Source organism: Sciurus vulgaris (assembly GCF_902686455.1).
Source record: "Sciurus vulgaris genome assembly, chromosome: 11".
Classification (NCBI taxonomy): domain Eukaryota; kingdom Metazoa; phylum Chordata; class Mammalia; order Rodentia; family Sciuridae; genus Sciurus; species Sciurus vulgaris.
Window position 1 is genome coordinate 25,104,467 of NC_136472.1, and position 26,119 is coordinate 25,130,585.

General features: G+C 36.2%; 2 pseudogenes across 2 annotated transcripts in view; one reads left to right on the forward strand and one right to left on the reverse strand.

The window, feature by feature from the left end:
• Positions 1-26,119, forward strand: part of LOC306638507 (leucine-rich repeat-containing protein 59-like) — an 88,199-nt pseudogene that overhangs the window by 9,103 nt on the left and 52,977 nt on the right. The window lies entirely within an intron of this gene.
• LOC306639154 (olfactory receptor 4A47-like) lies at positions 17,638-18,550 on the reverse strand (annotated as a pseudogene). Its single transcript has one exon. The product of its transcript is annotated as an olfactory receptor 4A47-like (transcript).

A 26,119-nucleotide genomic window follows, 5' to 3' on the forward strand; every position in this document is an offset into this window, starting at 1 on the left:
GAAGGCACAGAAATACAAACCAAAGGCATGAGCCACCTGTTCAACAAAATAATATCAGAAAATTTCCCAAACCTGAAAAATGAAATGGAAAATCAAATACAAGAGGCTTATAGAACACCAGTTGTACAAAATTACAACAGATCCACACCAAGACACATTATAATGAAAATGTATCACGTACAAAATAAATATAGGATTTTAATGGCTACAAGAGAAAAGAGTCAGATTACATATCAGGAGAAAACAATACAGATATCAGCAGATTTCTCAGCATAGATTCTAAAAGCAAGAAGGACCTGAAACAATATATTTCAAGCTCTGAAAGAACATGAATGTCAACCAAGAATCCTATACCCAGCAAAATTAACCTTCAGATTTGATGATGAAATAAAATCTTTGCACAATAAACAAAAGTTAATAGAATTTACAAATAGAAAGCCTGTCCTACAGAACACACTCAGCAAAATATTTTGTGAGGAGGAAGTAAAAAGCAACAACACAACTCAGCAAAGGGAGGAACTACCCTAAAGGAAGTCAATCAAAGGAGTAACCAAGTCAAAATTAAAACCAAAACTAAGCCAAAATGATCAGGAATACAAATCATATCATAGTAATAACCCTCAATGTCAATGGCCTAAACTCAATAATCAAAAAACATAGAGTGGCAGATTGGATTAAAAAGAAGGACCCAAGAATATGCTGCCTTTAAGAGACTCATCATAGAAAAAGACATCCAAGAACTAAAGGGGAAAGGATGGGGAAAAACATACCATCCACATGAACCCAGTTAAAAAGCAGGGGTCTCCATCCTCATAGCAGATAGAGTGAACTTGAAATCTAAGTTAGAATAAAGAAGGACATTTCATATAAAACACTTCAGGTATGATAATCAAACATAATAATACACTCTGCATTCTTTAACTATATTTTAAAAGACCATAGAGGGCTTTAACTCTTAACAGTGATTACTTTTGAGCTGAAGGACAGGATGGGTGACTGGAGCATGTATGAGGATATGGTCATGTGTATTTCCTGATCCTCCTGGTGCTTACATACAAGCAATGGATTTATCAAAATTATTGACAGGTAAACTAATAATTTGTACATTTTCCTCTATGTAAGTTACCTTTCATTAAAAAAATGTTTTTTAAAGAAGAAAAAATAGAAGGATATCTGCAAGTATTTAATTTGCAACACAAACTAGATATCCATATGTATTATAAAGTGAAGTTTCAATTTTTTATGATACATCCATTCCTTTTCAGGTTTCCTTTACATAATGAAATGGAATTTCCTTCCACATAACTTTATAGTACTGGTTCTGATATTCTGACACATAATGGACATCCACCCATTATTCCTTTCATGTTACTTATTCAACAAGTAATAAATTCTATTGACCTATCCTAGGAAACTCCCTTTCTCATATATAGCAAATTTTTCACTGCAACCTTCTACATCCCTAATATACTGCATGAGCCACTTGCCAGTTCTACCTACTTTCCTCTTAGATTCCAACCAGCCTATTTCCTGAAGCAACACAATTTATCTCTTTAGTCTTATTCAGATCATATCACTCCTTGCTCAAAATTCTACAGGAGATTTTTAACACACCCTCAACATGTATTCATGGCCTCCCGGACTTTCCTGCTAACTGCCTAAAATCATCTCTTGGAATTCTCCATGCTCATCTGCTCAAATTTTTCCCCAATGCTCAAACATCCAAAATGATTTCCCATCACTCTATTTCCATCTGTTCTTCAGTAGACACTAACTTCCAAGACCATAAATGAGGACCACAACCTCTAAAGTAAAGATGAATGCGGTAGAAGTTGTGTTCTATGTTCAATCTTTTATTTATTGATTCAACCAACTAGTGTGTACATAGCATCTACCTTCTATCACATCAGCCTAATAAGGAAAACTTCCAGGCATCACAGAGTGTCCACAAACTCATTAAAGTTCAGTCTGCACCAAGATTATGCAGCTAGTGACTGAGCACACACCTTGTCACCTCTACTGTTCCAAATGAAGCACAAATCTTGGGGATAGAAAATGGTTGCAGAATTTATTCTTTTAATTTTTGAATGTATTCATGATAACTGAAAAAAAAGAGACCAGCCATTATCTGTCCACAGAAGTTTTGCCCAACATTTGAATTATTGCAAATTCAAGGGATACAATTTTGTATGCAATGAAAAATTCACATAACCAAATATTCTAGTTTTTGCTATCAATTGTTAATGTCTAACATTGTGTGAGAGATTAGGAGACAGCATTATCCTTCTTCATGTAGACAATGCTTTAAGCCTACTGAAGCATCAGTTCAAACAAATATATCAAGTCCTTAAGGACAGCATTCCATAACAAAGATGTAGATCATTGAAGGCTTTATACCAAGAAACCACATTAACAGGCGAGTCCTAAAACTGGAATGTATCCAAGACTGATTTTTCCTTAATCACTTTCACTGGGAATTGTCACATGTTTATGCCTCCAAATATGCCAATAGACCAGTCACATTATTATGATCCAGAAGATACAACAATAGAGAAACATAGGAACATAGTCAAAATGATAATTGTCAAAAATAATATATCAGTTCATTTAGTTTGTTCCACTGATTATGAATTTATCATTTATTTCCACACTGCCAGATCAAAGGTTTGTTGTTTTTTCCATTTAACTAAGACTCAATTTTCTATTTCTATATGACTGAAAAATATTTTTTAAAGATTTATGTAGTTATAGTAACCTGATATTTATCTATTTATTCATTAGTGTTTTAAACAATCTTAGAACATCTATTTACTTCATATTTATGCTAGTAAGTGGAGATATGAGTTATTGAAACAGAAAATCAGATCATAGATAGACTGGATCTGATTTATGTCTTGTAACACAGTCACAAAATTATATTGGGAACAACTAAACACAGTAGATAGAACAAACTGAAGTCTAGCACATGACTAGAACAAACCCTCAAGGCATTACAACTCTTACTCAGGGATTTGGAATTATTAAGTTTTTTTTCTTTTTTTTTGAATGAGAGTAAAGAGGACTTCCAATTTCTGGTTGCATGAACATTCTCGACAAACTTTTAGCAAATTCAATCTGACAAAGTATAAAGCAATCATGCACCATGACCAGCTGAGATATATCCTATATACCTAAAGCTGATTTAGAATTCACATATCAATTACTTCAAAGAATTAAGCCAAAGAATAATGATGAAAGTTCCCAAGATTATATCAAGAGTTGCAGTTAAAGTATTTAAAAAATTTGTCACTCACCCAGTACTGAGGGAAAAAATTAAAATGGACAATATACAATGCCTAAGTACGAGAGAGTATAATCTATATAATCAAGACGGTGAGGAATTGATGAAAAGAGTGGACAAATAGATCAAAGGATAGACAGAGATGTCAGTCACTTTGGAAAACTGGCAGTTCCTTATGAATCTAAGCAAATTCACCATACAACAAAGTAAGTGGGCACCTTTGAGTTTATACAAATGAGTCAAAAGTGTAGCCCTTACAGAGAGAGGCATTCAAATGTTTCTACAATCTTTGTTCATAACTGACAAAACAAAGAATCAACCAAGATGCATTTCAGCACATGAATGGATAAATACACCGAGGTCCATCCACACAATGAAATATAATTCATTTCTTAAGTAGAAATGAGCTACTGAGCCATGAAAAGATGTACAGGAAACTTCATGGTATTAAACACGTGAAAGAGCAAGTCTAAAATGGTTACTTGTTTTATGGCCCCAATCACGTGACATTCCAGAATGTGCAACATCTTAGGGAAAGCAAAATCATCACTAGAGGGCTTACAGGGAGGGACAGGACTGGGTGGATCACAGAGGATATTTTCTCTAGTGAAGCTCTTCTGTGATACCATAATAGAGATGCATGTCTTATATATTTTTCTAAGTCCATAGAGGGGATTACACCAAGAGTCACAAGTGCACCCTGATGTAAAAAAGGAACTTTGAATGATACCATCCTGTCATTATTGATTAAGAAATTGTAAAATGTACCACCATAGTGTAGGAAGTTAATAGTGTCTTTATGTATTAAATAATTCCCAAAATTGCATGAGCTAGAAACCATGTGACAGTGTTGAGAGGTGGGACCCTCAAGAGGAGATTAGTCCACTGGATTGATGTTGTTATCAGGGGAGTGGGTTGGTTATCACAGGAGTGGGGTCCTGATAAAGGTAACATTGACCCTCCCTTGCTGTCTCATTCTTGCCCTCTCCTGCCCTTCAAACTTCACCATGGGATTACTTGGACCATTTCCAGATGCTGGGGTCATGCTCTTGGCCTTCACAGTCTGAGGACTATGGACATATTAATCTCTGGTCAGCCTCAGTTATTACATTACAGCAGCAGAAAATGGACTAAGGCAGTGGGGGAGGCTGTGTCACTGGAGACAGGTAACATAGGAGGATTAGGGAATTTGTGCTCAAATTTCTTTGACTCTGAAAAAAAAGTTTTTCTTTGACTCTGAAACTGCTTTAAAAATAGAGTTCATTAAGTTTAAACATTAAATTCCTGAGAATGAATCAGGTTCAGGAAGCACCCAAACACCGGAAGATGAGCTAGCTGACCCAGGGACCGAAATTTGGACTTGAAGTTCAGTCCGAACAAAATATGAAAAAAGATGGAACAATCATACCATTTTGAACATAGACTATTATAGATTTTAAACTGGACTGCAAAAAGGTTGAGAGAATTGATTATGGTTAACTATCTTACCTATTGTGATGGGCTGACAGATCTGACTCCATGAGAATGTTATAGGCCAGACTCTAAGGGAAATGACTAAACAGACTCCACTTTGCTTCCATCTGCGTCCATCATCAGTTACACAGTGTGACCTATTTAATAATATACAATGCCAACTCCTATGTAGTAAAGAATTGCTCTCTTTTGATTCCTATTGCTCCTAAAACAATGTACTGTTGAGAACAGGGTGATATCTGTGCAGCTAACTGTCTTAATCACCAGGATGCAGGCAGTTGCGACTACACCCTCAAAAGCCAATAGAGCGCAAACAGGACTGCTGGGCCCCCGTGGTTATCGAGGTTGTTAAGAAATATTTGTCTGAAAAATGTGCAGCTGCCTAGAAACCTTATCTATCAAGGACAGGGGGCCTAACTCCGACTCATCTCCTGCATAATTCACCCCTTCCCTCCTCCCTTCTTCCTCTAGGACCGTTCAGTTCTGGTGGGACCCAATGAGAATCAAATAGATTGGCAGGACCCAACCAGAGGAGGACTAATGTTTAGCTGTTCAAATGTTAACCAATTAAAAAGAACACTGTAAAACTGCCTTTCATTATAAAAGCCTGCTGAACAAAGGTTCAGGGCCTCTTAGCGTCACTGGTAACCGAGTGCGCGGAGGACCAGGCTCGAGCTTGCTAATAAATGACTCTTTGTTGCTTGCATTGATCGTGGTCTCTGATGGTCTTTGTGGGGTCTCGAGCCACTGGGCACAACAGTACCATGTGAACGGTGATTGTGTGGCTGTTAGCAAACATTCTTTAGTTTGTACCTAGGTAAGGATCATTTTGACCCACTTCCCCCTCTGTCAATGATCTCATGATGTTAATGTGTAATTTTGAATCATAGCAACAGACACTTATGATTAATGTGATTTTTGGTATAAGAACCTGTACAATCCTGTGGTCGGGGCTGTTCTCCCAATAGCCATTTTGGGGGGCATTGTGTGAGACAGTCAGCTGGCCAGCTTAATAAAGACTCTCAAATTTGGACTTCTCAGTGGTGATGGGTCTGTTCTTAAGTTGCGCCCTATAACACTATGAGTTTATAACTTTGAGAAACTTATTTTCAAAATGAAAACATCATTTTTTCTGTAAAATGAAAGGAATTATTACATTTGAAGTTTTGCTAATACAGAAAAATATGTGTAGACTGGTCATACAATGTCTCAATACACAGAAGTATGTAATACAATTTTATTTTCTTAAATGAGACTATTAAGCAAGCCTGACTTCAGCTTTTCAAATAAATCTAGAAATTAAGGAGAAAGTGAATAGAAGCCAACTGTGATGTTTCAGTTGTTAGAACCGACAGTCCTATTTTTAAAATCTCTTTTGTGGAAGAGGAAATTAAAATCAAAATTCTAGAACACATAAAATTCTTCACAGGAAATCACTCTCTGAAAAAATGAGATATTACTATCAGTACTCAGAAAAAATTTAGTCTTAAGTGTTTCCATTATTTAAAAAGTAAGGAAGAGATCAAGAAATTTTTAAACCAAAAATGTTAGGAAAAAAGCATATACTTAGTCTAAATTAAATAGGTAGGAGAACAAGATGAAGATAAAAATGTCTTCCTCCATTAGAAAAACCTTAGTGCTATCATATCTGTTTGTGTTTGTTTTCCTTTTCTGTAACAAACAATTGGGCTAAATCAACTTAGTAACACAATAGGTTTCTTTGGCTCACCATTTCAGATGTTTTGGTCCATCACCATTTGGCCTCTTTGCTTTGGGTTTTTGGTGAAGCAACACTTCATGCTGGGGAGCAAGTTGCTGAAAAATTGTTCACCAAACTTATGGGACATGAAAATGAAAGGGAAAAAGGGATCAGAGTCCCACAACCCTTTTCAAGACCATCCCCTTCAAAGACCTAAAACCTCCCACTAGACCTCACCTCCACACATGTTAGCCATCTTTCAGTAGCCATGGAACCAACTTCTGTGGGCCCTTGAGGGACATTCCAGATACAAATGATACCAATCTACTTGGTAATTTGATCACAAATTGATGAAAATGAGAAATTGAATAAATCACTCTCTATCCTAATCTCATTAGTGAAAGAAATACAAATCTCAAATTTAGAACTTATACAAAGAGATCAAAGAAAGTTTCAAAAATGTGAGTAGATTTTATCACTTGTAATAAAACAATAAATAACTAAACCAGAATCAAATAAAATAAATTTTAATCCAGATTAAATCAGTGATTTCACAGGAAATTATGAACCACCAAAATTTTGAATATATTCATTATTTTATATTTAAAATGTATTTCTCATAGGCAGAATATAAATGAGTCTTGTTATTCTTTATGGGGTCTGCAATCTTTGTAATTTATCATGGTATTTAGAACATTTACATTTTATATAATTGTTGATAAAGTTCGTTTTTAAAATACCATCTTGCTATTTTTCTATGTGCTTCACAGGTTTCATGTTCTTTTTCCATTCTGATGCTTTATTTTGGATTTTTTTATCTTCTTTGGTCTCTTATTGACCTAACTCTTACATGGATGGCTTGTAAATTGCAATTTCAGTTATTCACGGTATAACATCAGGTGATATTTGAAAACTTGATGCATTTTATAAAAACTTCACATAGTAAACTTATTGTTTCCCTTTTGAGCCATTATGGCATTATTGTCAAACTATATGTGTTTAAACCCCCATATCATGATGTTATTCCTGGGTCTTAATCAGGCATATTTGAATGAAATTTAAGTAATATGAAAAATCTTAAATATTTTCTCATGAAGTTACTGCTTTGGTGATCTTCATCTGGTAGTACAAACTGATATTCTCATCTAAGATCACTTTTCATGAGTCTGAGTTCCTTGAACATCTTGGAATTAAAGCCACTGATAGCACACTTATCTTACTCTACTTTAAGATTTTCTCTGTGTTATGGACTGAGTAACTTGTTTAGGATGTGCTTTTGTATAATTTTCTTTATGCTTAATATGCCTGCCTTCATGAAGCATTGTGAGTCAGTATTTATGAAGTCTATCAACTTAAAAATATTTCTTGCATTATTTCTTTAAATATTTTTCTATCCCCTGTCACTGTTTTCCTTGAACATCTCAAATTATGTATTTATTAAGTCACTTGTAGTATTCAGCAACTCCCTGCTGAGTGTTCCTATTTTATTTTTTGATTTATTTTATTCTGATTAGTTTTAATGTATCTTTTGTAATCTGTTGCAATGTCTAATGTGCTATTAATTCCACATTCTATTTTTTGTTTTGCTGCAAATAGTGTAAGTTTTGCCTCTTTAGCAAATTCAGATTTTTCTGTTCTATATTTCCAATTCTTGAACATACAGAATATAATTTATTTCAATACCACTTATGCTACTGCTAATACATGTGTCAGTTCTGAGTAGCATTCCACTGATTTATTTATTCTCCTAAGGGCATGATTTAGTGCTTCTTTACATCCCTTATATTTTTGCATTGGCTCTCAGAATTTATAGTTTACCATGATTAGTATTAGATATTATTACATTTATAAATACTCTTGAGAATTGGTCTGCATTACAATTAAGTTGTTTGGAAATATTGTGATTTTTGTATGTTCCTGTCTTTATCATTATTCAAATATTCTTCTGATTATATTTTACCAAGCAGGAAAAATGTCCACTGTAAATCTACTAACATCCCACTACTGAGCAAAGATCTAAGTACTCAACCCAAGACCTGCCCCCTGTGCTGTCAGGATTCCTGTCAAGCTGGTGAAATAGACACTGTTCTCAGTCCAGCAAGTGCCAGAATCTCTTTTCTCTGGGTAGGTCTTTTGCTGCTGCAGGTAGTTTCCTCAAACACATGCACTGTGCTGAATAATTCAGGAAAAACCCTGTAATTCTCCACAGCCCTCCTTATCTTGCTCTCTTTCTCACACACACACATGTTCTTTCAGGCTCTACCTCTGCCTTCTTCTGCCCTTAAGCCTTCAACCTCAGTGGCCTTGATCTCTTAAACTCACTCTTCCTCTCCTCAAATCAAGGCATGTCCCAGCATGGGCACAGCATGGAATCAAGGCATGGGCTCAGCATGGAAGATTTCCAAAGGAAACAAGCAGGGACTCTTCTACAGATTAATTTGTTTCTCTCCCCTTACTCAATGTTTCCCATCAATGTTTCCTATTGTCAAATGTGTTCAAAAAGCATCTATACATGATAAATATAGAACTAAAACACCACTAAAAATGACAGAATCAATGGATGCTTTCTTATTATATGCAAATAGGTCTGAAGGCCTTGTCCTTACCAGGTAACCAAACCTGCCATACCTGTGCACAGGCAGAGCTTCTTGGATTGGGTCTGGACACTCTCTAGGTCATAACCTTTCACAGGGTTTTCAACCTCCATGAGCCCTTGTTGTGCAACTGTAGAATGGTTCTGGTAAGAGTGCCCACCTCATGATGTTCCTGGAGGACTTAATCATTGGAATGTAACAAGAAGAAACTCACATAACATGTGTAGAACAAGTTCTGAAAAGGATAAGTATTTTATAAATGTTGGGTGTGATTGTTACTCACAAACCTTCAAAGAGAATATCAGCCTAGTACTACTCAAGTTGCTTCAGAAAATATATTATTCTTAATGATAAAAATATTTCTACAAGGCACTCATTCAACAATGATTTACTGTGGCCATCACTATTATAGGTGCTGAGGATTGAGCAGTAGCTCATAGTGTGGAGAAAATCAAATACCAAAAATTTATAGGAAAAATATATACAGAAGTGAGTCAACAGAACTAACCTTAAATGTTGTAATGGAACATTAAGTGTGACAGGGATGAGAAATATTGGGGTGGATTTTTGAAATAAAATCAAAATGTTTGTGATATTCCAAAATAGTGATGCATATATGAATATCTATACTCTCATATTATAAAAATCAATGCAAAAAAACTTTCAAAAGAACTATAAGAATTCTTTGATATAAGGAAACTATGTAATGTAATTCTATCATACTTTAGTCCACAAATGCCAAAACAGTTTAATACAATAAAATCCTATGTAGTAATTGATCACCTTAGCATATATAGGGGTAAAATTTTTAATCAAATAAATACTTACAAATGTCATGTTTAGAAAAAGCATACCATTTTAATTTTATAATTTCAATTAAATTTGACATATATCAGCTGACTTCACCATTATTTCACATTATTCTGAATGTAACCATCAATCCAGCTTGCAAAAAGAAATCTATTACAAGTGTTATCAGTTGAAAAAAAAGAAATGGAACCCACCCCACCCCAGGTGGAAGTCAGAGCCATTACTGAGTGACCCCGCCCAACCACCACGCTGAGTTTGTTCACCATCGTGGAGCAAGCTGACAGATGAGCCAGCCTCCTTGCATCGTGGAACTAGCCAGAGGGTGAGCCAGCCCACCTGACCCCACATCGAGGTTGGGCGCCATTGCTAAGCCTGCCTGACTGCCCCCCTACTGCTGAGGGACACAGCAATTGCCTCTGTGCTAACTCAGTGCCCCCTCACTGGGCCTGCCCAGCTTCATTATAGACTGGTGCAGGCATTTTGAATTACTCCTGAGGGTGTGGCCATCATCCTTGGAAGGGCAGCTCCCTTCCTAAGACACCTACAGGAGACTAGAGGACCTTTGACAGTACCCAGGAGTCAAGAAGAGGAGGTATTGAGAGACTCGGGACCAACTCAGAGCCACTGGGTGAGTCTCTCCCACTGGGCAGGCTCCACGGATGGGGAAGTAGTCCAGAAATGCAGGGAACTTCGTGGAGTAGAGTGGCCCGGTGAGACTCCCCTGCTGGAGCTGTAAACCCAGTCAACTGGGAGCATTGCAGAGGAGGCCACACAGTGAGAGGCATCAACCCAGAGTGAGGGTCCGAGGCAGGGTGGTAGCTCCAGCCCCCAGGGGACGTAGCAGAGGAGGGCCACTCAGCAAGGGAGTCCCTCGCATGGTCAGGCTCCCCAGCCCAGGCGGTAGGTCAGGACCCCTGGGAACTTCACAGAGGAGGGCTGCTGCCCAGTCCAGGTGGTAGTTCTGGATTGAAGGGAACTTCTCAGAGGAGAGCTGCCCAGGGAAACATCCCCACCAGGTGAGTCTTCTCCGCTGGGCAGGGCTTTCCCACCAGGGCAGTAGAACCAGAGACACAGGCCCTGATCAGACGTGCCCCAGTCTGCAGTCTAGTCCCCCTTTGCCTGACCATCAGTCAACAAGTGGAGGCGCCACTGCCCACTGACAGGGAATATACCCCATCGAAACACCACCACACCTAGAGGGGTAGCTTCCTTGCGGAGCACCACATTATCAAGTTCCTCTAAGACTGAATGCTAAGAGGTGAGTTCATGGAAATCTACAGAGACAATATTAGTCAATAGAGGAAATCTGCAATATCTCAGAGTTTCCCTACTAGAGGGGAAGATACCTGAGCAATATGAGAAAACAAGGGAAGAAAATGTCCCAAACAAACCTAGATGGTACCAGAATAAAATCCAATGACAGCATGGCAGAAGAAATGTCAGAAAGGGAGTTCAGAATGTACATAATCAAAATGATCAGAGAAGCAAACTATGAGATGAAAGAGCAAATGCAGGCTTTGAATGATCACACCACTAAAGAGTTAAAGGAGCAAATGCGGGAAGCAAAAGATCATTTCAATAAAGAGTTAGAGATACTGAAAAAAAAAAAGACAGAATTCCTTGAAATTAAGAAAAATTTAATCAAATTAAAAATTCCATAGAAAGCATAACAAATAGGATAGAACACCTGGAAGACAGAACCTCAGACAATGAAAACAAACAGAGAAGATGGTAGGAAATCATGAACAGAATCTACAAGAATTATGGATATCATAAAAAAGCCAGAGAATTTTTGAAGAATTAAGAATTTTTGGGATAAAGGAAGGCACAGAGAAACAAACCAAAGGAATGAACAATCTATTAAATGAAATAATATCAGAAAATTTCCCAAATCTGAAGAAATCGAAAATAAAATACAAGAGGCTTATAGGACTCCACATATACAAAATTACAATAGACCCACGCCAAGGCACATTATAATGAAAATACCTAACATACAAAATAAAGACAGAATTTTAAAGACTGCGAGAGAAAAGAATCAAATTACATCCAGGGGGAAACCAATACGGATATCAGCAGATTTTCAACCTAGACCCTAAAAGCTACAAGGGACTGAAACATTTTTCAAGCCCTGAAAGAAAATGGATGCCGACCAAGAACCTTATACCCAGAAAAACTTACCTTCAGATTTGATGATGAAATAAAACCCTTCCAGGATAAACTAAAGCTAAAAGAATTTACAAAAAGAAAGCCAGTGCTACAGAGCATTCTCAGCAAAATATTCCATGAGGAAGAGATGAAAAAAAAACTATGTAAATCAGCAAAAGGTGAACTACCCTAAAGAAACAGCCAAATAAAGAGAAACCAAGTCAAAAAAAAAAAAAAAATGAGCCAAATGACCAGAAATACAAATCATATCTCAATAATAACCCTGAATGTTAATGGCCTGAACTCATCAATCAAAAGACATAGACTGGCTGAATGGATTAAAAAGAAAGACCCAACAATATGCTGCCTGCAAGAGACTCATCTCATAGAAAGAGATACCCACAGACTAAAGGTGAAAGGATGGGTAAAAACATACCATGCACATGGACTCAACAAAAAAGCTGGAGTATCCATCCTCATTTCCGATAATGTGGACTTCAAGCCAAAGTTAGTCAGAAGGTATAAAGAAGGACATATCATACTGCTTAAGGAAAGCATAAACCAGCAAGACACAACAATCATAAATATCTATGCCCCAAACAGTGGCTCATCCATATTCGTCAAACAAATCCTTCTCATTCCAGTATTCAAATAGACCAGAGCACAATAATACTAGGTGATTTTAACACACGTTTCTCACCACTGGATAAATCCTCCAAACAAAAATTGAATAAAGAAAAACCATAGATCTCAATAACACAATCAATAATTTAGACTTAACAGACATATATAGAATATACCATCCAACAAAGAGCGAATACACTTTCTTCTCGGCAACACATGGATCTTTCTCTAAAATAGACCATATTTTATGCCACAAAGCTAATGTTAGCAAATATAAGAAGATAGAGATACTACCTTGTATTCTCTCAGATCATAATGGAATGAAATTAGAAATAAATGACAGGATAAAAAACAGAAACTACTCCAAATCCTGGAGATTAAAATATACCCTATTGTATGATGAATGAATAACAGAAGACATCAGGAGGGAAATTAAAAAATTCTTAGAGGTAAACAAGAACAAAGATATATCATATCAAAATCTCTGGGACACTATGAAAGCAGAACTTAGAGGAAAATTTATTTTATGGAGTACATTCAATAAAAGAAGAAGAAATCAACAAATAAACGACCTAACACTACAGCTCAAAGCCCTAGAAAAAGAAGAACAGAGCAGCACCAAAAGTAGTAGAAGACAGGAAATAGTTAAACTCAGATCTGAAATCAATGAAATTGAAACAAAAGAAACAATGACAAAATAAATAATTGGTTCTTTGAAAAAATAAACAAAATTAATAAAACCTTAGCCACACTAACAAAGAAAGGGAGAGGGAGAACTCAAATTACTAAAATTCGGAATGAACAAGGAAATATCACAACAGACACGAGTGAAAAACAAAACATAATTAGAAGCTATTTTGAAATCTATACTCCAACAAAACAGAAAACCTCGAAGACATCAAGAAGTTTCTGGAGACATATGAATTACCTAAACTGAACCAGGAGGACATACACAACTTAAATAAATCAATTTCAAGTTATGAAATAGAAGAGGTCATCAAAAGCCTACCAACAAAGAAAAGTCCAGGACCAGATTTGTTCTCAACTGAATTCTACAAAACCTTTAAGGAAGAGCTCATTCCAATACTTCTCAAAGTATTCCATAAAATAGAAGAGGAGGGAACCCTCCCAAACTCATTCTATGAAGCCAATATCACCCTGATACCTAAAGCAGACAGAGACATATCGAGGAAAGAAAATTTCAGACCAATATCCTTAATGAACATTGATGCAAAAATTCTCAGCAAAATTTCAGCAAATTGCATCCAAAAATATATTAAAAAGATAGTGCACCACAATCAAGTGGGTTTTATCCCAGGGATGCAAGGTTGGTTCAACATGCAGAAATCAATAAATGTAAGTCACCATATCAACAGACTTAAAGTCCAGAAACACATGATTATTGTAATAGATGCAGAAAAAGCATTTGATAAAATACAGCATCCCTTCATGCACAAAACACTAGAAAAAATAGGGATAGTGGGAACCTTCCTTAACATTGTAAAGGCCATCTACGCTAAGCCCATGGCCAATATCATTCTAAATAGTGAAAAACTGAGAGCATTCCCCCTAAAAACTGGAACAAGGCAGGGATGCCCTCTTTCACCAATTCTATTCAACATTGTCTTCAAAACTCTAGCCAGAGCAATTAGACAGACCAAGGAAATTAAAGGGATATGAATAGGAAAAGAACTCAAACTATATCTATTTGCTGATGACATGATTATATATTAAGAAGAACCGGGAAATTCCACCAGAAAACTTTTTAGAACTCATAAGTGAACTCACTAAAGTACCAGGATATAAGATCAATGCATTTTTATACATAAGTGATGAATCTTCAGAAAGAGAAGTAAGGAAAACTACCCCTTCACAATACTTAAAAAAAATAAAATACTTGGGAATCAATCTAACAAAAGAGGTGAAAGACCTCTACAGTGAGAACTACAGAACACTAATGAAAGAAATTAAAGAAAACCTTAGAAGATGGAAAGATCTCCCATGTTCTTGGATAGGCAGAATTAATATTCTCAAAATGGCCATACTACCAAAAGTGCTATACAGAATCAATGCAATTCCAATTAAAATTCCAATGATGTACATCACAGAAATAGAGCAAGCAATCATGAAATTCATCTGGAAGAATAAGAAACCCAGGATACTAAAGCAATCCTTAGCAGGAAAAGTGAAGCAGGGGGTATCACAATACCAGAACTTCAACTATACTACAAAGCAATAGTAACAAAAAAAGCATGGTATTGGCACCAAACTAGACAGGAAGATCAACGGTACAGAATAGAGGACACGGACACAAACCCAAATAAATACAATTTTCTCATACTAGACAAAGGTGCCAAAAACATGCAACGGAGAAAAGATAGCCTCTTCAACAAATGGTGCTGGGAAAACTGGAAATCCATATGCAACAGGATGAAACTAAACCCCTATCTCCCTCCCTGTACAATACTCAACTCAAAATGGATCAAGGACCTCGGAATCAGACCAGAGACCCTTCATCTTATAGAAGAAAAAGTAGGTCCAAATCTTCAACATGTCAGCTTAGGATCAGACTTCCTTAACAGGACTCCCATAGCCCAAGAAATAAAAGCAAGAATCAACAACTGGGATAGATTCAAACTAAAAAGCTTTTTCTCAGTAAAGGAAACTATCAGCAATGGGAAGAAAGAACCTACAGAGTGGGAGAAAATCTTTGCCACTCATACTTCAGATAGAGCACTAATTTCCAGAATATATAAAGAATTCAAAAAACTGTACAACAAGAATACAAATAATCCAATCAATAAATGAGCTAAGGAAATGAACAAACACTTCCCAGAAGATGTACAAGCAATCAACAGATACATGAAAAAATGTTCAACATCTCTAGTAATAAGAGAAACTCAAATCAAAACTACCCTAAGATTCCATCTCACCCCAATTAGAATGGCAATTATCAAGAATACAGCAGCAAAAGGTGTTGATGAGGTTATGGGGAAAAAGGTACACTCATACATTGCTGGTGGGGCTGCAAATTAGTGCAGCCACTCTGGAAAGCAGTGTGGAGATTCCTTGGAAAACTTGGAATGTAAACTTCATTTGACCCAGCTATCCCACTCCTTGGCCTATACCCAAAGGACTTAAAATCAGCATACTACAGAGATACATCCAAATTAATGTTCATAGCTGCTCAATTCACAATAGCTAGACTGTGGAACCAAAGTAGATGCCCTCAATTGATGAATGGATAAAGAAACTGTGCTATATATAACCAATGGAATATTACTCAGCCATTAAAAATAATAAAATTATGACATTTGCAGGCAAATGGATGACATTGGAGAATATCATGCTAAGTGAGATATGCCAATCTCAAAAATCCAAAGGACGAATGAGCTCGCTCATAAGTGGATGATGACACATAATGGGGAGTGGGAGGGGTCAAGAATGGAGGAAGGAGGGACTGTATAGAGGGAAAAGAGGGGTGGGAGGGGTGGGAAGGAAGAATAATAAAACAGAATTAATCAAAAACTATTAACCTATGTAAATGTATGATTACACAAATGTTATGCCTCTACTTCATGTACAAAGAGAGAAATAAGATGTATCCCATTTATTTACATTAAAAATAAATTTTAAAAAAAAGAAAAGAAAAAAATGTTTACAATTATGAAAATGACCAGAGACTATAGCAGGAAAACCAAGAAAGAATAAAGCAGCACCTAAATTTGAAAAGGAAACACCAAAGGAGTATAATCTTCATAAAGTTGCTGACAGAAAAACAAAGAAAAATGGACAATGTAATCAGGTTGAAACACAATAATTCAACTGTAAATCTCTACTAATACAGAACTCATAGGGAAAAAGAACTACAAAAACTAGAAAACCACATAGAAAAGCAATCATATTTTAGTAGTAATAGAAGTATCATCTTGAGATTCTTTAATTTTTCAGTTCACTGATGATACTACATTAACAAACAAGAAGCATACAGGTTTTGGGTGGACAATGCGATATTTTGATATATGTGTACATCATGAACTGACAACTATAATTAGCATATCCAACATGTTTTCTTTAATCTTTTTGTGGTAGGGCACTTCACATCTACCCTCTTATTAAGAGTCCTGTATAAAATACAGCAAAGTTAACAGTAGCTACCATGCTTTTGACTCCAGAATTAGTTAGCTTCTTTATGAAACTTGGTCCTCCTGGTCCAACATCTCCAGATTAACCACTCTCCAGCCATGACAAACATCATTCTTCTTTCTGCCTCTGTGAGTGTGAAGACTTTAGAGTTCACATATGAATCACATCATGCACTATTTGTCTTCTGTGTTCAGCTTACATCAGTTAGCATGATGTCCTCTGAGTCCACCAGGTCACACAAATGATAAGCTTTCTTAACTTGGAGAACCTTGGACACAATGCCTGTACCCAGGATAAGTACTGGGAGATGAAGGTGAGAAACTCATCATATAACTTTTTTTCAAATTTATCCTTTTGCAAGGGTTCCATTGCAATATTCATACTTGTTATGCTTTCCAAATTTAATTCAAAAATAAAACTATTCTCCTAAAATTATAAATGTAATCCTAGTAAAATCAAATAAAAAAGACATATATAATACTTTACTATAATAGAACGATGAACAAAAAAGTAAATATAAAATGAGAAAGGACAACATAGGTACTAGAAATGAATGTAAAAAAACTTAAATACACATCCTTGTAATAATATAAAAAGTTTATTCATAAATAGATTGCATAATTTTATTGACTTCCTAGCATATGTGTACCAAAACATCCTAGATCCCTTGATAAGCCAGACAATGAAGAATGAGCAATACACTGGGAAAATATGTTAATATCAAAACCTATAATCTATTCTTTAGTTATGCTTAACAAAAATGCCTTAGCAAAGTAGAATCAGTTTTAAGTCTAATAAATAGTCCTAAGGAGACAACTTCACAGTGAAATGGTTCTCTTCATAGTGGGAGACTCAATGATTTCCTACCTGATGTGGCTTATTTTCCAGAGTTTCTTCATAGCATTTGTCATCTCTGAGTTTCTCAGAGTGTAGATGAAGGGGTTCAGCATGGGGGTTATAACCATATAAAACACACGCAGTGGCTTTTCAATGGGGAAAGTCTTAGCTGGTCTTGCATACATGAAAATACAGGGAACAAAGAAGAGAACAACCACAGTGATGTGGGAGCCACAGGTGGAGAGAGCCTTCCGCCTCCCTTCCTGACTCAGGTTTTTCAGAGAGAGAAAGATGACCACATAAGACATGAGTAAGAGCAAAAACATAATAACGCACATCATTCCCCCACTGGCAATCACTAAGAGGCCAGTGACATAGGTGTCAGCACAGACAAGTTGCAATAAGGGGTAAAGTAAAGTGGTCAATGACATTGGGGCCACAGAATGGGAGCCTATAAATAATGCCAATTTGAAATGTAGAGTGCACAAAACCTCCAGCCCAGGAAACTACCAGCAGCACAACACACACCCATGGCCTCATGATCACCAAATAATGCAAGGGCTTGCAGATGGCCACATAGCGGTCAAAGGCAATCACCAACAGAACAGTGACCTCTGTCCCACCTAAAAGTTGTTCTGCAAAGAGCTGAAACATACAAAACTTGAAGGATATGACAACTTTTCCTAAAAACAAGTTTGAAATCAAATGGGGGGAAATGACAGATGAATAAATAATGTCTATAAATGATAAATTAGCAAGAAAGAAGTACATTGGAGTGCCCAGGGTCTTACTAAAGGATACAGTTATGACAATGAGCAGGTTCCCCAGCATGGTCAAAATGTAGAAGAGCAAGAATATAACAAAAAGTACTTTCTGCTCCTTTGGATTTTGTGTGAGGCCCAAGAGGACAAAGTAAGTTTCATTGTTCCTGTGTTCCATCTATTCACTTATTGATGCTAGTTTCAGAGAGTAAAGCAGTTTACCTGTAAAACAATGAAAAAATTCTTAGAAATATTATAACCACTTTTATTCATCTGCCATATATGTCTGAAGCATCTACTGGTGGCGACTGTCCTCCGTAGATATCTGGATCCAAGTAAGATAAGTTTTCCTGCCCTAAGTGATTTGATATATAACTATGTAGTCTAAAATTTAATGACCAACATGAGACAAGTGTTAATAAATATATTTCATGGATCCATGCTATTGATTCACAGCATTCTAAACACATTCTAAACCTGTTGAGATTTGGGAAGATTCTCAGAGAAAGTTATTCTTTAGATGATTTTAAAGATATGAAATGAACAAGAGAGGATGAAAGGGAAATCCTTGTAAAGATGTACTATGTATAAAGTGACACCGAATAAAACTGAAGTCTCACTTAAGATGATTTCAATATGAAGACTGAATACAATCAATTATTAATGGAAGGACACAGACCACAAGTCACTGTATCAATAGCGGTGCTGAGTCTTTAGAAAATGATGCCCTTCCTCCACTTTCTTTGGCCCTCAGGTCCACTGGAAATGTCACCTCCAAGCATCTTAGCATTCTTGTTTCCAGGGACATTGTGCTCACAGTGATGTCTCCATTCTCCAAGGCAGAGGCCATCTCCACTGCTCTCCTCTTTTCTTGCACCAGTATCACCTCTCAATGTTCACATTTCTACCCACCATCTCTCCAAAGTCATCTGGGCCCTTTCTATCATGATTACCAAACTCTCCCAACATGTATCCATTAATCAATCACAAAGCTGGTTTCACATATTAGACATTTATTGCAGCAGCAGCTCCTCCCTTCCTGGTACCAAAAGCTGTCTTTTCTGTAAGCGATACATTCCTTTTTAACACAGATGTGTCGTCTCAGAGCCCTGCATCTACACACTGAAAAGGAACAAAAAATCAGCATTTTCTCACATTCTCAAGTGATATAATGTCCTGTGTTATGAAACAGTTATACAACTTCAAAATCTGTTTTCTGCTACTGACTAAAAAAATCCTACCTTTGGAAGCTTGTCTGCAGTAGAAGGAGGAATTTGATCTCACTCAGAAATACTGAGTAATCCCTCTTCCATCCAGTATGCGCACAGATGAGAAAACCTGTGCTATTCTTAATATATTTAAAATCACACAGCAATTTTTTTTCCATTTTCTCTGGAGTCTACTAAATACTGGGGAAAAAAATTAGTGATTGTCATGGTATTCAAAGGAAATTCCTGATAAAAATGGGAAAATTAACATTTTCCATATTAAATCAATTAAGTAAAAATGCAAACAAATTATTTCAACAAGGAATAGCACATCTAGTATTTTTTTAAAAAGGAAAGTTTTCTAGGTTTGTTTTTCATAACTTTAATAAATATCATTCAGCTTTTTAGCCTGTCTCCTCTTTTTCTGGTAAGGTAACCACTTGTGTTTGGAATATGGTTAGAGTACTCCTGTCCCTTCTCAAATCCTTCTTTAAGAATAATAAACCATCTTTTAAACACCTCATAACTATTACTAACAGAGGAGAGCTTTTCCATGACAGGGACAAAAATCACTAAAGATTTTATACCATGAACACACATTAATCATGGAGCCTCGAAACTGAAATGTGTCCAAGCTGATTCTTGCTTAATTACATTCCCTGGGACTCTCCATATACTTTTCAAGGAACATCTATGTGTCAAGACCCAATCCATCAAATTCATAAGTAGAATCACAAGGATGTAACAAGGAAAATTTTTTCATAAATATTATGGGACAAATAAATAAGAATAAAAATATCAGCCCCATTAATTTATTCCAATGAAGATGAGTTTATCACTTACTCCTTTTATGGGTCAGAGCAATTTCATTTTCTGTTTATTTAATCTTCAATTTTCCCCTTATGGGCTTGAGATCAATTATATTTTAAAATTTTATGTAGCTGTAGTAACTACTTATTTATATATTTATTCTCTTTATTCCTTGTTTTTCTAAAAACTAAATAATGCTGGCTACAGTGGTGTAAGACTGTAATATCAAAGGCTCCAGAGGCTGATGCAGGAGGATAATGACTTCAAAGCCAGCTTCAGGAACAGAGCTGTAATATCTGATTGGACAACAACAGGTTATTGTGACAGAAAAGATAAGAGTAAGACACTTTTTGAATAAGGCAATTAAATAAAGAATTTTTAATTTGAAATATTCTGTACTGAAATTAAGAAAATAATAATTATATAACTTGGAGATACATGGATTTATTTACACAGAGCATTAACTGATTGTCTTGCATAGATTAGAAGTTTCTCCTATAAACTATCCAATATAACTGTCTTCTTCTAGAAAATTTAAACTGTTTTGTTTGTTCTTACTTGACTAATGAATCACTCAGAAAATACTTTCTCAAGGGCTTTCCCTCAAAGTACATTTGATATTTCACATACATTATTAGCATAATCGATGTCAGGATGAGTGTCTTCAAAGAAGTTATACAAAATATAGGCAATCATTAATCGAGTTCTGTATCATTTTAGCTCAGCAAATGCTTTATTTTTCTATATAATATCCATAACAAGTTGTGCCAACTTATACCAATTAGGCAGTTGGGAAAAACTCTACCTTCTACCCTTTCTTCTCAATGTTTGTCCTGATGTTTTTTTTTTTTTTTTTTTTTTTTCCCCATGATGCTTCATTTGACTTCACATCTGTCATCAAGTAAATCTATTTTCTTTTTCATGAAAATAATTACTATCCTTTATTTTTACTAATCTTCAGAGTGAGCAAACTCTTTGTATTGTTTAGTTTTAATTTTTGATTTTTAAAATTTTTTACACACCACATTTTGATTCATTGTACACAAATGTGGTACATCATTTTGTTTCTATGGTTGTACATGATGTAGATTCATATCATTCATGTAATCATACATGTATATAGGGCAATGATGTCTCTCTCATTCCACCATTTCTTTATACCCCACCTCCCTCCCCTCACGTTTCCTTCTACATAATCTAATGTTTCCCCGTTTTTCTCTCCCCACCCACCCCCCACCCACATTATATATCATTCTCCACTTATCAGGGAAAACATTTGGCCTTTATTTTTTGGGATTGACTTCTTCCACTTAGCATATTCTCCAATTCCATCCATTTGTTTGCAAATGCCATAATATTATTCTCCTTTATGGATGAATAATATTCCACTGTGTATATGTACCACAGATTCCTTATCCATTCATCTGTTAAAGGGCATCTAGGTTGATTTCACAATCTAGCTATTGTGAACTAAGCTACTATAAACATTGATGTATGCTGATTTTAAGTGCTTTGGATATAAACTTAGGAGTGAAATAACTGGTTCAAAAGGTGGGGCCATTCCAAGTCTTCTGGGGATTCTCCACACTGCTTTCCAGTGTGGCTGCACCAATTTGCAACACCACCAGCAATACAAAAGTGTACCTTTATCCCCACATCCATGCCAACATCTATTATTGTTTGTGTTCTTGACAATAGCCATTCTAATTGGAGTAAGATGAAATCTTAGAGTTGTTTTAGTTTGCATTTCTATAATTACTAGAGATGTTGAGCACTTTTTCATATATTTATTAATTGCCTGTATGTCTTCTTCTGTAACGTGTCTGTCCAGTTCCTTGGTCCATTTATTAATAGGGTTCTTTGTATTTTGGTGTAAAGATGAGGTTTAAGCTAAAGTCCACAAAGGAGAAGTGGGTACGCTGTCAAATATGGAAAGATCCAATGTGGAAAACAGCTGGTCTATTTCAAGATGGAGGTCATTGAACCTGAAGGGGAATAACACAGGGAGGTAATGGAACAATGGAAGTTGAAAACATGAGCAAGAACCAAGCCCTGCAGGGGTAGCACAGATCTTACTAAGGAATTTGAACTACATTTAAAGCTCTTCTGAGGACTTGCTGTTAGTTAAGCAAAAATTCTCAACAATTAGCAAACCAGATCCACCAAAGTAGATCAAGAGTTATACGCCATGGCCAAGTGAGATTGTGTCAGATGTAGAAGCCTGCTTCATCATTCAAAAACCAATTAATGTAATTCATCACACCATAGGATAAGGAAGAAAAATCACAGGATTATATCAACATTTGCAGAAAAAGTATTTAATAAAATTCCACTCACCTTCACTATACGAACATTCTATAAACTAAGACGAAAAGTTCCCAAGGTTAAAAAAAAAAATATTTTCAAAGCAACCAAAAACTGACATCATATTTAATAGTGAGAGTCTAGAAGTTTTACTGATAAGATCAGGTTTAGTCAGCTTTTGTGTCACTGAATCCAAACCTATATCTTCCTGTCACACACTACCTACCTACAGTTTTCCCCAGTTAACCTGTATCAATGGATTAGTCCACTCATTAGATGAAGACTCTCATGAGCTAATCATTTCACCTCCAAAGATTCTTCCTACCTCACTACCTCACACAGAAGATTGTGCAGGACACCTCATATCTAAACCATAACAATCAGCAACAAGGGAAGGATGTTCCCTCTTACCACTTTTCAACATTGTATTCAATAATAAGACAAGAAAAAGAAAGAGTATACAAACAGGAAGAAATAAAACTGTCCTTTATCCCCAAACCTACCTGACATCTTCAAATTGCTGCCAGTTTGTACTTGAGACCTCTGCTTTCTAGGACTTCTTATTCTGTATTCAGGGTTCCCTGGTGGAATGAGAAGAAATGGAAGGTAGGGAGAGATAGTCACCTGCATGCCTAAAGGAGTTGCCTTGGGGTGGGGAGAGAGAAAATAGCCTTTTTTGTTTTTATACTAAGCTGTGTAAAGATACTACTAAATGGTCAGCTATGACTACATTTATATTTTTGTGTCACAAACCCTTTCATTCATTGCTACCTGGGTAGCCTAGGCTGATCAGGAGGCATTGTGGTACTGGGACTAGGGGACCACCACACTCAGCAAATCCAGTCAAAATCAGCAATGGGATTATCTATTTCCTAAAGGACCTCTAAGACATTCAAGCATTTTAGGGACTGTAAAAAAATCTCTGTGAAAGGAACTTCACAAACATCAGCCAAATGTAACACCTGCAAGCAGAATAACTGAGGTCTTCCAAAAGTCACCCAACAGACTCCCAGATAGTCTAGGAAGAAACAGACTCCCACTCTGGTGTTCTTTCTTTCCTTAACATCATTTAGCCTCCTTTCTTATTTTTTTTAAATTTATTTTTATTGTAAACAAATGGGATACATGTTGTTTCTGTTTGTGCATGCAGTAACAGCATACCATTTGCATAATCATATATTTACATAGGGTAATGATGTCTCATTCATTCTGTTATTTTTTCCTCCCCCCCACCCCTCCTCTTTTCCCTCTATACAGTCCCTCCTTCCTCCATTCTTGCCTCCCTCCCACCCCCCATTATGTGTCATCATCCGCTTATCAGCAAGATCATTCATCCTTTGGTTTTTTGAGATTGGCTTATCTCACTTAGCATGATATTCTCCAATTTCATCCATTTGCCTGCAAATGCCATAATTTTATTATTCTTTTTTTTTTATTGTAAACAAATGGGATACATGTTGTTTCTCTGTTTGTACATGGCGTAAAGGCATACCATTTGTGTAATCATAAATTTACATAGGGTAATGTTGTTTGATTCATTCTGTTATTTTTCCCTTCCCCCCACCCCTCTTTACCCTCTATACAGTACTTCCTTCCTCCATACTTGCCCCCCTCCCTAACCCTAACTCTAACCCTAACACTAACCCTTCCCTCCCCCCCATTATGTGTCATCCTCCACTTATTAGCGATATCATTCATCCTTTGGCTTTTTGAGATTGGCTTATCTCACTTAGCATGATATTCTCCAATTTCATCCATTTGCCTGCAAATGCCATAATTTTATTATTCTTTATAGCTGAATAATATTCCATTGTGTGTGTGTGTGTGTATATATATAATATATATATATATAAATATATATATTATATATATCACAGTTTCTTTATCCATTCATCAATTGAAGGACATCTAGATTGGTTCCACAGTCTGGCTATTGTGAATTGAGCAGCTATGAACATTGATGTGGCTGTATCTCTGTAGTATGCTGATTTTAAGTCCTTTGGGTATAGGCCAAGGAGTGGGATAGCTGGGTCAAATGAAGTTTCCATTCCAAGTTTTCCAGGGAATCTCCACACTGCTTTCCAGAGTGGCTGCACTAATTTGCAGCCCACCAGCAATGTATGAGTGTACCTTTTTCCCCACATCCTCATCAACACTTATTGTTGCATGTATTCTTCATAATCACCATTCTAATTGGGGTGAGATGGAATCTTAGTGTAGTTTTGATTTGCATTTCTATTATTACTAAAGACGGTGAACATTTTTTCATATGTTTGTTGATTGCTTGTAGATCTTCTTCTGTGAAGTGTCTGTTCATATCCTTAGTCCATTTGTTGATTGGGTTATTTGTATTCTTCGTGTAGAGTTTTTTGAGTTCTTTATATATTCTGAAAATAAGTGCTCTATTGGAAGTATGAGTGGCAAAGATATTCTTCCACTCTGTAGGCTCTCTCTTCCCATTGCTGATAGTTTCCTTTGCTGAGAGAAACCTTTTTAGATTGAATCTATCCCAGTTATTGATTCTTGCTTTTACTTCTTGTGCTATGTGAGTCCTGTTAAGGAAGTCTAATACTAAGCCAACAAGTTGAAGATTCTGACCTACTTTTTCTTCTATAAGATGCAGGGTCTCTGATCTGATTTCAAGGTCCTTGATCCATTGTGAGTTGATTTTTGTGCAGGTTGAGAGATAGGGGTTTAGTTTCACCCTGTTGCATATGGATTTCCAGTTTTCCCAGCACCATTTGTTGAAGAGGCTATCTTTTCTCCATTGCATATTTTTGGTACCTTTGTCTAGTATGAGAAAATTGTATTTATTTGGGTTGTGTCCATGTCCTCTATTCTGTACCATTGATCTTCCTGTCTCTTTTGGTGCCAATACTATGCCATTTTTGTTATTATTGCTTTGTAGTATAGTTGAAGTTCTGGTATTGTGATACCCCCTGTTTCATTCTTCCTGGATTGCTTTAGCTATTCTGGATTTCTTATTCTTCCAGAAGAATTTCATGAATACTTGCTCTATTTCTGTAAATATTGCTCTATTTCTGCTAAGGATTGCTTTAGCTATTCTGGGTTTCTTATTCTTCCAGATGAATTTCATGACTGCTTGCTCTATTTCTTGCTCTATTTCTATTTCTGTACATCATTGGGATTTTAATTGGAAGTGCATTGAATCTGTATAGCACTTTTGGTAGTATGGCCAATTTGACAATATTGATTCTGCCTATCCAAGAACACGGGAGATCTTTCCATCTTCTAAGGTCTTCCTTAATTTCTTACTTCAATGTTTTGCAGTTTTCGTCATAGAGATGTTTTAACTCTTTGGTTAGATTGATTTCCAAGTTTTTTTATTTTTATTTTTTTGAGGCTGTTGCAAATGAAGTTGTTTTCCTCATTTCCCTTTCAGCTATTTCGTCACTTGTGTATAA